This window comes from Sander lucioperca, chromosome 6 (assembly GCF_008315115.2).
Source record: "Sander lucioperca isolate FBNREF2018 chromosome 6, SLUC_FBN_1.2, whole genome shotgun sequence".
NCBI classification, from domain to species: Eukaryota; Metazoa; Chordata; class Actinopteri; order Perciformes; family Percidae; genus Sander; species Sander lucioperca.
In genome coordinates, this window is record NC_050178.1 from 20989549 (window position 1) to 20999150 (window position 9602).

The window sequence follows — 9602 nt, forward strand, 5'->3', positions numbered from 1 at the left end:
TCCTGCATTTGCAAATGTAAATAAATACTCAAAGACCAAACTTTGGTTTAATCCTCAAATCGTCCTTATTTGTTTCATCTGGTGTTTTTGATACGCACTCCTGCTGCTAACAAGAAAAACTTCCACTACAGCATCTAGGAAGAGAGGTCGTTCTGACATGGTAAAACTTTATTCTAATCGCTCCTGATAAGGTACATGTAATGCTTTGAATAAAAGCGTCAGCCGGCATCATCCGTTCCCTCTGAATGAATTTTCTCTAAGTGTAGAGAGTTTGTGAGCAAAAAAAGAAACAGGCTTAGTCCAAAAAGTGTGGAAAAAATAATGTTCCTTAATAAAAATCTTTGAGTGTTCCCTATCCCACATACCCCCTGGCCATAGTTACACAAGCACACCCAACTTGTGCCATGTTTTCCCAGCAAATCCTCTGTTTCCCAAGCACTCTCTCCCCAATACCCAATAACACAATACACAAATTCATCAATCTTTATTTGTCAAAAGAATGATATCCCATTCTTAGTATACATGTGCACTGTGCACGTGTGTGTGTGTGTGTGTGTGTGAGAGTGTGTGTGTGTGTGTGTGTGTGTGTGTGTGTGTGTGTGTGTGTGTGTGTGTGTGTGTGTGTGTGTGTTTTATTTCATTAGCCTTAAAGCCTCTTAAAGCCTCCTGTCCACTATCTACCAAAAGATAATTTAGATTCAGCCTTGGCACTTCACCAGGCGAGGTCGCTGTTACTGAAGCTTCGAGTAATGAACCCATTTTCAAAACAATTCTTCTTAGTGGTTCAGTGCTTCACCAAACTAGGTAACGAGCCAACACGGGACAGGTGAAACCAGGGCTGGGGAACAGGTGGAGCACATTAGACAATCACACAGGCGGGAAAACACAGGAAGCAAACTGGACACAACAAGACAGAAAACAGACATTATTTATCAAAATAAAACAGGAAACAGAAACATACAATACTCAGAATGCACAAAACAGGATAAATCTACACAACAGGGAACAGAAATATACAGAATAAACAAACAAAACAGGAAACATACAGAAATATGCAAACAGGCAACAGAAATATAAACAACCCCAACAGAAATATCCATAACCACAACACCTCTCCATGTAGCCTATAACAGTCCCTGTCGATTTGTTCTGAGGTGTCCTTATAGAACCCATCATTGCCTGATGTATGAGTCGCTTCATTGGTTAACACCTACATCTAGAAGGCATTCTCACTGGCTGCCATTTATTTTTAAATCAATTTTCTTTAACTATCCTCCTTATTTAAAACAACATCTAATCGCATATAGATCAACATACAGTCTGAGACATACTGAGTAACCCTTTTTCTTTGTTCCCAGAATCTCCAAAGAAATTGGGACGACGTGCCTTTAAATTTAAAGCGCCATCTGATTGGAATACCTTGCCCACCTCATTTATGGCGCTTTTCCATTACATGGTACCTGCTCGACTCGCCTCGACTCTACTCGCCTTTTTTGGTTTTCCATTACAAAAAAAAGTCCCTGGTACCTGCTAACAGGTACTTCTTTTAGTACCTCCTCAGTCGAGGTTCCAAGCGAGCTGAGGCGAGCCGAAAAGGTGACGTGAAAGCGACAGACGGGGGTGTCCTGAACAAACCCGCTATTTTTAAATAGTTTAGCCAGCTGTGTTTTTTTTTTTTGCTGCCTCCAGCTTCTTTAGAAACTAAATGTGTCTTCTGGCAACAACAACACACCTTCGACGTTCTGAGTGTGTGTCGCGTTAGGTCACGGCAGTTTACTACGGCGCCGCTTGTTTCAGTTCTGTAGAGGCTCCAGGCAGAGCTTTCGCCGTATCCTACGTACACACACACATGCTGGCTCGACGCACACACCAGCTGACAAATGTATACATCAGGCCACATATTACACAGGCTACGGTGAAAGCTCTGCGTGGAGCCTCCACAGAACTGTAAAACAACCTCAAGTGGCCTGATGTTTATACTCGTGCGCTGGTGTGTGCGTCGAGCCGGCAAGACGACCAGCCACGCTGAGGCGGTACTAAAATCTGCAATGGAAAATGGACGCACAGTGTGTCGAGTCGAGGCGAGTAGAGTCGAGGCGAGTCCAGCAGGTACCATGTATGGAAAAACGCCATTAGATCAATTACTTAATTTGTTTTTTTTAAGGCATCTGTCTTTAATTATCTACAATTAACCTGCTCTTCTTTCTAACTTAACATAACACAATTCCTGTTGATTTTTTTTTTTTTAACTTTTTTTTTTTTTTGTGTGTGTGTGTGTGTTGGCTTCTGTTTGTGCATCTACTATAAATAGCAGCACATTTGGGATGTATGTATGTGCATACATGTGTGTATATGTGTATGCATGTGTGTGTATACATGTGTGTAGATGTATATGCATGTGTCTACGTGTATGCATGTGTATATGTGCATGCATGTGTGTACATGTGCATGCATGTGTGTACATGTGTATGCATGTGTGTATATGTGTGTGCATGTGCGTATATGTGTATGCATGTGTGTCTACGTCTATACATGTGTGTATATGTGTATGCATGTGTGTATATGTGCATGCATGTGTGTATATGTGTATGCATGTATGTATATGTCTATATATGTGTTTCTATGTGTGTGTGTGTGTGTGTATATATGTTTGTGTGTGTCATCTTGTTTTAATTTTTGTCATGCATGATTTTTGCCAAATTCTTTCCTTGCTTGTACATTAAGTATACGCCTGTCAAGTCTGACCAACTGTCCCAGTAGAAACATGAGGATGGATCCAGTTCTCCTCCCCCCGCAGCAGTTTCCTAGTCCTAATCCTCGCCATCTGTGACCTTCCCCCACACATCTCTGAGAGTCCTGACAGACCCTAAATCACACTGAACTCATCTTTCTCATTCAAAGCAACACTTTATCTGGACTTCTCTCTGCTTGCTGCTCACACAGGCGGCCATCTCGATTCACAGCTTTAAACAGTCACACTTTCACCGTCAATTCAACCGTTTCTCCAAAAAACAACAATCAATGACATCATCTCAACTAATCATAGCTCCACTTACTGAACTTTCAGCCATCAGCGTGCGTCTCTTCTGTCCTCAGCAGGTCTGGGTAGAAAAGGAGCTTCAACTTCCATCAGACGAAGTCAAGCGACGCTCCTTATCGTTTGTCAGAGTGTGTGTGTGTGTGTGTGTGTGTCTGTGTGTGTGTGTGTGTGTGTGTGTGTGTGTTTGTGCAGTCTCACTCGTTGGACTGAGTCTGACCTTTATGTCACATCATCAAAATGAAACTTTCTCACAGCTGAAACAGAAGTCTTTCAGCATTAACTCTCGCCTTGGCCATTGGTGTTTTAAAATACACTCTTTCACTTCCCCTTAGTGGTGTAGTCTACATGACATTAGACTGTAGTCTACGTGACATTAGACTACAGCACTGCTTCCCCTCAGCCCTTGGTATGAGAAAAAAGCAGACATTGCACAGAGGCCACATGGAGAGCAGAGGGAAAGTGGGCGGGCCAGTGGACGGGGTATTAAAAACACACCTGCCCTCGTTCACTTTCGGCCCAAATTATCATGGATTGACCGTTTAAGTTATAGGCTTAGCGCTATTGTGCTTCTTGTAAATAATGAGAAATACATTTAGGGCGCTTTCACACCTATAGTTCGGTGGACTCACTGCGAGTCGGGGGTGAAGGTGCAACATTTTTCATCTGGTTCGGTTTGCGTTCACACTGCACTTTGTTTTGATTTAAAAAAAATCCATGCCAACAATAATTTTAATAGCTTAGTATTCTTTGCACTAAAAGTTATGTATAGAGGCTTTAGGCTGCCAACACGTTACTGTAGGCCCAGTTTAATATGCAACCCAATTACAACTCAATTTGGTTGGGGTCCCTGCTCAGTCTCTCTTTTAGCTAAAGGGTCCTTGGCCTAAAAAAACGTTGAAGACCCTGGTTTAGAGGATCCATTCACAGCCCTCTTGTTGGTTGGAACTTCCAGGAACAGTTTTTCTCTTTTAGCATATGCAAGAGGAAGGGGCATTATGGTCTAGGAGGCGAGGGGGGGGGGGGGGTATGGTGAGGATGAGAGGAAGAGCCAGAGAAAGGCAAAGACACAAAGAATTATCAGATGAGATACAGGAAACAGTTATAGACAGAGGCGGAGCTTCTGGGGCTTTTACTGTTTTTCTCAACTGTTTTGGCACAATTATCAACTAATTATCTTTGTTAAACTCGCTTGCTCACTTCAAACTGACTATTTATATGAACATTAGGTCAGTTGTTAATATGACTTTAGTCATTTATAATTTTTTTTGCTCTGCATGCTAAATAGAGCAACAAACAATCACAATAACCTGTCACACATAAAAAGAAAATCACCAATCAACTAAATGCAAACAGGTGACAGGTGAGGATATCACAGGAGATTGTTGGAGGGGATTGGCAGCGTCCACCCTGTTCTCACTCCCAACTCGTAAAATACAGATACTTGGGCAGTGTCTGGAAGCGTCAGACATAGGCGCTGATTTATGTTTTCCTCCGTGGGTGCTCACAGGTAGCCTGGCTCTGCCCTCCTACGTACTTCCGCTCAATTTTCATTTCCCTTCAGTACTCTGTCTGGGTTTGCGGTATATTCTTAGGTTTTCTCCGATCAAATATTTGTAGGTCCAATCAGTAAACAGAGGGAGTGGCTGAGAACGATGACGTTGAGGACGTGCACTAGAAAGATGCGAGCGAAGCCATTCGGTCCGTTGTGGCAACGCTGCCAAATATCCAGAAGTTAAAGGCAGAGCAAGAACAATCTTTGCTGAGTTGTGTTGGTGGCCATGATGTTGTGGCCCTTCTCCCCACGGGGTTCAGGAAAAGTTTGATTTTCCAGCTCGCTCCGTTAGTGGTGAAGGAGTTGGCTAAGGCTAACACTAGCGATGCTAATGCTAAATATAAGCTGATAGTTGTTGTCGGTCTCCCCTCTTGTTGCACATGCGCATGACATACGTCATGACCAAACGTTAGTGATTGGTTATGGCAGATCCAGAGTGGCTCTGGGCAGATCCAATAGTTTTAAACTTCAACAGAGTACCCGCCTTCAAGGAAGTTAACACTTGTCAATGGAGAGAGGCCAGACTCTCTGGACCAATGAAATGTACGAGAGTCTGGTAGGACCAGGCTAGCTCACAGGCGCACGCCCTTTCAAAAAAAAAAAGTAGTCAACATTTTTTTGCATTTCAGAACCTTACATACACAGAAATGTAGCGGATTAGAAAATATAGACAATTGCTGCAAAATGTAACAAAGTAAAAGCCAAAAGTATGCACTATTGATTCTACTTAAGTAAAGCACAGATATGTGAAAAATGTACTTAAGTACAGTAACAAAGTATTTGTACTTCTTTACATTCCACCACTGCAGACAGAGAGAAAAGAGAGAAGTGAACACTTAGTTTTAGACTCTGTGGACACTAAATAAATCAGACTGTTGATGTCTAAATAAACCGCAGGTAGCTTACCTTTTCTGTGAATATAACCATGAAGGTTTTAGCCTGATACTCCCTCCAGCTTTCAAACCACGAGCCGTTTTATTTCTCTCCAGCAAATACACACACGACTGTGTAGTTCAGGGTGCCTCGGAGTGTTCCCAGTAAATGCACACAGCTGGACAAGATATGTCTGATTAGGATAGATTAGCTTCATCAACATATTGATGTATGTTCTGGCAAAGCCAAAATAATGCTTTCACTGAGGAGGTGTTTGCAGTCAAGCAGCAGTTATTGTAAGAAGGTACGCTGATATAAAATAAAAATGTTGCTTTAAATATTCATGTTTTAATGCATTACAGGAGTAATGGGTACTAATACAAAGACAGCATTGTTTTGGCAGAACATAAATCAATTTGTGGAGGAAAAAAAGCTCTACTAATAAGGTATATCTGGTCCTGCTGTGTGTATTTACTGGGAACACTCCGCTCTCCCAGGCACCCTGAACTACCACCAGCTCTGTGTATTTGCTGGAGAATAAAATGTTTAAAAAAAAAGGAGACAAAAACATGGAAAAAAGCTGACAAGAGGTTTGAAAAAAGGCAACAAAAAGACACATGTAAAGACTGTAAAGGGCCGTCCACGCCAATGGTCCAGAGAGCCGGGGAGGTCAAATCTGTGCAGAGCTCAAACTCAGATGGATTCTGATTGGCTGTCAGTGTCTCTCTCCGCCGTGTCATGTTGTAAACTCAGATGGATTCTGATTGGCTGTCAGTGTCTCTATCGTTCATCAGATCTCTCTGAAAGTGATCCCAATGATATCGTTCTCCACTGTCGTCGTCGTTATAGTTGTGGTGTGAACTCCACCATCCACTCATGTTAGAACGATTTTTAAAACTATATATTTATAATTAACGTTCTTGGTGTGGACGGCCCTTAAGTTAAGGTGACCAGATTTCTGAGACAAAATCACAGGAGGACATTTTCAGCTCAGAAGAGTAAATACCTCCAAAACATGTAATGTTTTTTATCTTTGTAAACTTAAAACAGGGGCGTCACTAGACCTAGAGCTGCACTGGGGCTCCAGCCCCTCTAGGGGGGTCACTAGACCTAGAGCTGCACTGGGGCTCCAGCCCCTCTAGGGGGGTCACTAGACCTAGAGCTGCACTGGGGCTCCAGCCCCTCTAGGGGGGTCACTATACCTAGAGCTGCACTGAGGGTCCAGACTCTCTAGGGGGGTCCATGGGCATGCTCCCCTGTAAGAACATGTTGTCTATTTTAACGTTTAAATGCATCAATCTGGTGCACTTTGAAAATAAATTCAGACAACCAGCAGGGGGGGTTCTATGTGTGGAGTAGTTTTGGAGACATGCCTCTTTTTGAAAAGTGAAAAGTGTTGTAGTACAACCAGCAGAAGACTAATTATGTGTGAGGTAAGTTTAGAGACATGACTCTATTTAATTTTTAAAATATGAAATGTTTTTTGCAAAAAATATTCCCTGAAATTATGAATATGCTTATTTTTTTTAAAGTGCTGTAATAGAACCAGCAGGAAACAAGTTATAATTAAGGTGAGTTTGGAGACACTACCTTATTTAATCATTAAATTAATGAATATTTTTGTTGGGTATTGTAGTTTGTAGACGGTGTGGTGGAAACTTTTCGTGTTTGCAGCAGGGTGTATTTCAAAAAGGACAAGATGAAACAAATAAGACTATTTGAGAATGAAACCAAAGTTTGGTCTTTGAGTATTTATTTATATTTGCAAATATATGAACACAGTTTGACAAGTACAACAGTACAGTGGGAAAGTGTCTTCTTCGAAGAAGAAAAAGCACACAGCTTATATACATCTTCAGTGAGATAGAAAGACATGCCCCCTGCCTAAACATGACTCGGCATTTCTTACAATCAATCAGACATAGTAGACATTCAGGAGCCACTTCACTTCTTCCCCTCTGTACCACTTTCTACCCCAAGGTTAGACATCCCGTTAATCTCAACTATCTGAGGAGTCTCAACTATCCAGGGAGAAATGAATGTCCCGGGAGAGATAGTTTAGGGTGACCTTGTACCCCCTATCTGTTCAGCGTACACATTACGTTCTTAGACTTTGTGGCTCCCACTTAGTTTAGTGAGAATCAGAATCAACATGTGAGAATGCAACACATTCTCACATCCATCTTGTAAAATATGGATGCTTGGTCAGGTGCCTTTGGCGTTCTTATTAATGCTAAAAGTCTCCTTTAGCGATTTAAGTAAATGCGCTTGGTCGGGACTGTTGCCGTCCATTTTGACGCAGTTATGTTAAGGACAGGGTCGTGGGTGGGCGTACGGTTCTGTGACACGCGAGAGGAAAGAAAAAAACGACATTTGCAAGCGTGACAAGCGGGACGCGAACGTCCTTATGTGGAAATTCGCCGTTACATACTACTCGCTAAATCCTCTCTAACTGCTGCTCTGCCCGGTGCGTCATACAAACACGCTGAAAGACGCCTTTTTCGTCGCATCAGACGCTGACAGCCACTTTCCAAACGTCCTTATTATACGAGTTTGGAATGAGAACGAGTTGGAGAATGAGATAAACTCCCTTTCAGCATTGTGAGAGAAACTAAAACAGAAATAAGACAAGAATATAAAGAATCATGCTGAAATGTAATTTTGCCATTACAACGGTCCCTAAGCACTCGTCTTACTGCCGTCTCACCGCCAGTGTGTTAGTCTTGTGTTATGACTAACATGACCAGTTTGTGATTAATTTCCAGTATGTAGAAACCTTTCAGTTTAGAAGTTGATTAATCAGATTCCCCACAGTAACTGTCTTTTATTCACTATAACAAAACATAAAATCATAACTTATAATGTTGTTTCTCACTGTCTCACCCCTGAAGAAGTATAAATACACAGAAGTTTACACAGAAGTATAAATTAAGTTTTAACTGGAGGTGTACTGCCCTCTGGAGGCTCAGAGCGGTAACTACAGTAACAGAAAAGACTTCAGGCTTTCAGGATCAATCAAACACATGGAGAGATTATTAACCAATCAACATCACAGCAGATATTTTCTAACACAGTTCCTGTTTTTAACAGACCATCCAACCAGGAGAGTTTCACGTCCGTCCAGCAACTGAAGACACCGACTGGAAGTCTGTTTAATTATTTATACACAGGAAATACAGGAAATACACAGCCGAAATATTTAACACCAAAACGAAGGAAGCAGCTGATGTTCAGTCAGTGTTTCTGTCTACAGGAGAGACTCTCAGTCCTGCAGAGGACTCAGAGACACTGAGGAAAAATACCAGACCCCAAACCCAGGATAGAGAGGCTGAGTGAATGTGGTGTTGAAGGTGTGGAGGTGGATCAGTGAGTCAGAGGAGACTCTGTAGAAGGACAGAGAGCCAGCAGGACAGTCCACATACACTGCTACTCTATCAGAGACAGAGGAGGAGGAGGAGATGTCTGTTCTGATGTTATTGTGCCAGACATAGTAACCGCCATCATGGCAGCACCTCAGACTCCAGGAATGATCATTATATCCAAACCCACAGTCTCTACTGTCTCCTCTCCTCCTGATTCCTCTGTAACTCACTGATATATCAACCACTCCTCTCCACTCAACCTCCCAGTAACAGCGACCAGTCAGACCATCTCTACACAGCAGCTGAGGCCTGGACTCAAACCTCTCTGGATGATCAGGATATGACACTCATGATACTATATGATACTCCCACACAAAACCCTTCCTCACACTTGTCACCTTCCTGTTGTTGTCAGACAGTTTGAGGTCTCTGCTCACTGTGTTTGTGTCCAGTTCCAGTTGACAGACATCTGATGGAGAGAAACAGACACAACACAGCAGCAGATTATCATCTGTTGATTTATTAACTCTTGTGTTGTCTTCCCGTCAAACTGACCCGGTCTGTTTCCTGTTTATAAAGTGTATAGAGCCAGTGGGCGGGGCTTATGGCTGCTGCTACTGGGAACATAGGTCTTCTGAAAGACTTGGAGTTAAGCTTTTCTTTGAGAAAAGAACAAATAATGGCACTGAAGTCATTCTTAAAAAAGTCCTCCTCTGCACCTTTAACAAGCTTGTCATGATCTAATGATGTGTGTGTGTCTCTGTGTGCGTGTGTG

The 9602-nt window shown here is 42.3% G+C and overlaps 1 pseudogene; it reads right to left on the reverse strand.

The window, feature by feature from the left end:
• Nucleotides 1-8727: 8727 nt before the first annotated feature.
• Nucleotides 8728-9602, reverse strand: part of LOC116052981 — a 22563-nt pseudogene continuing 21688 nt past the window's right edge.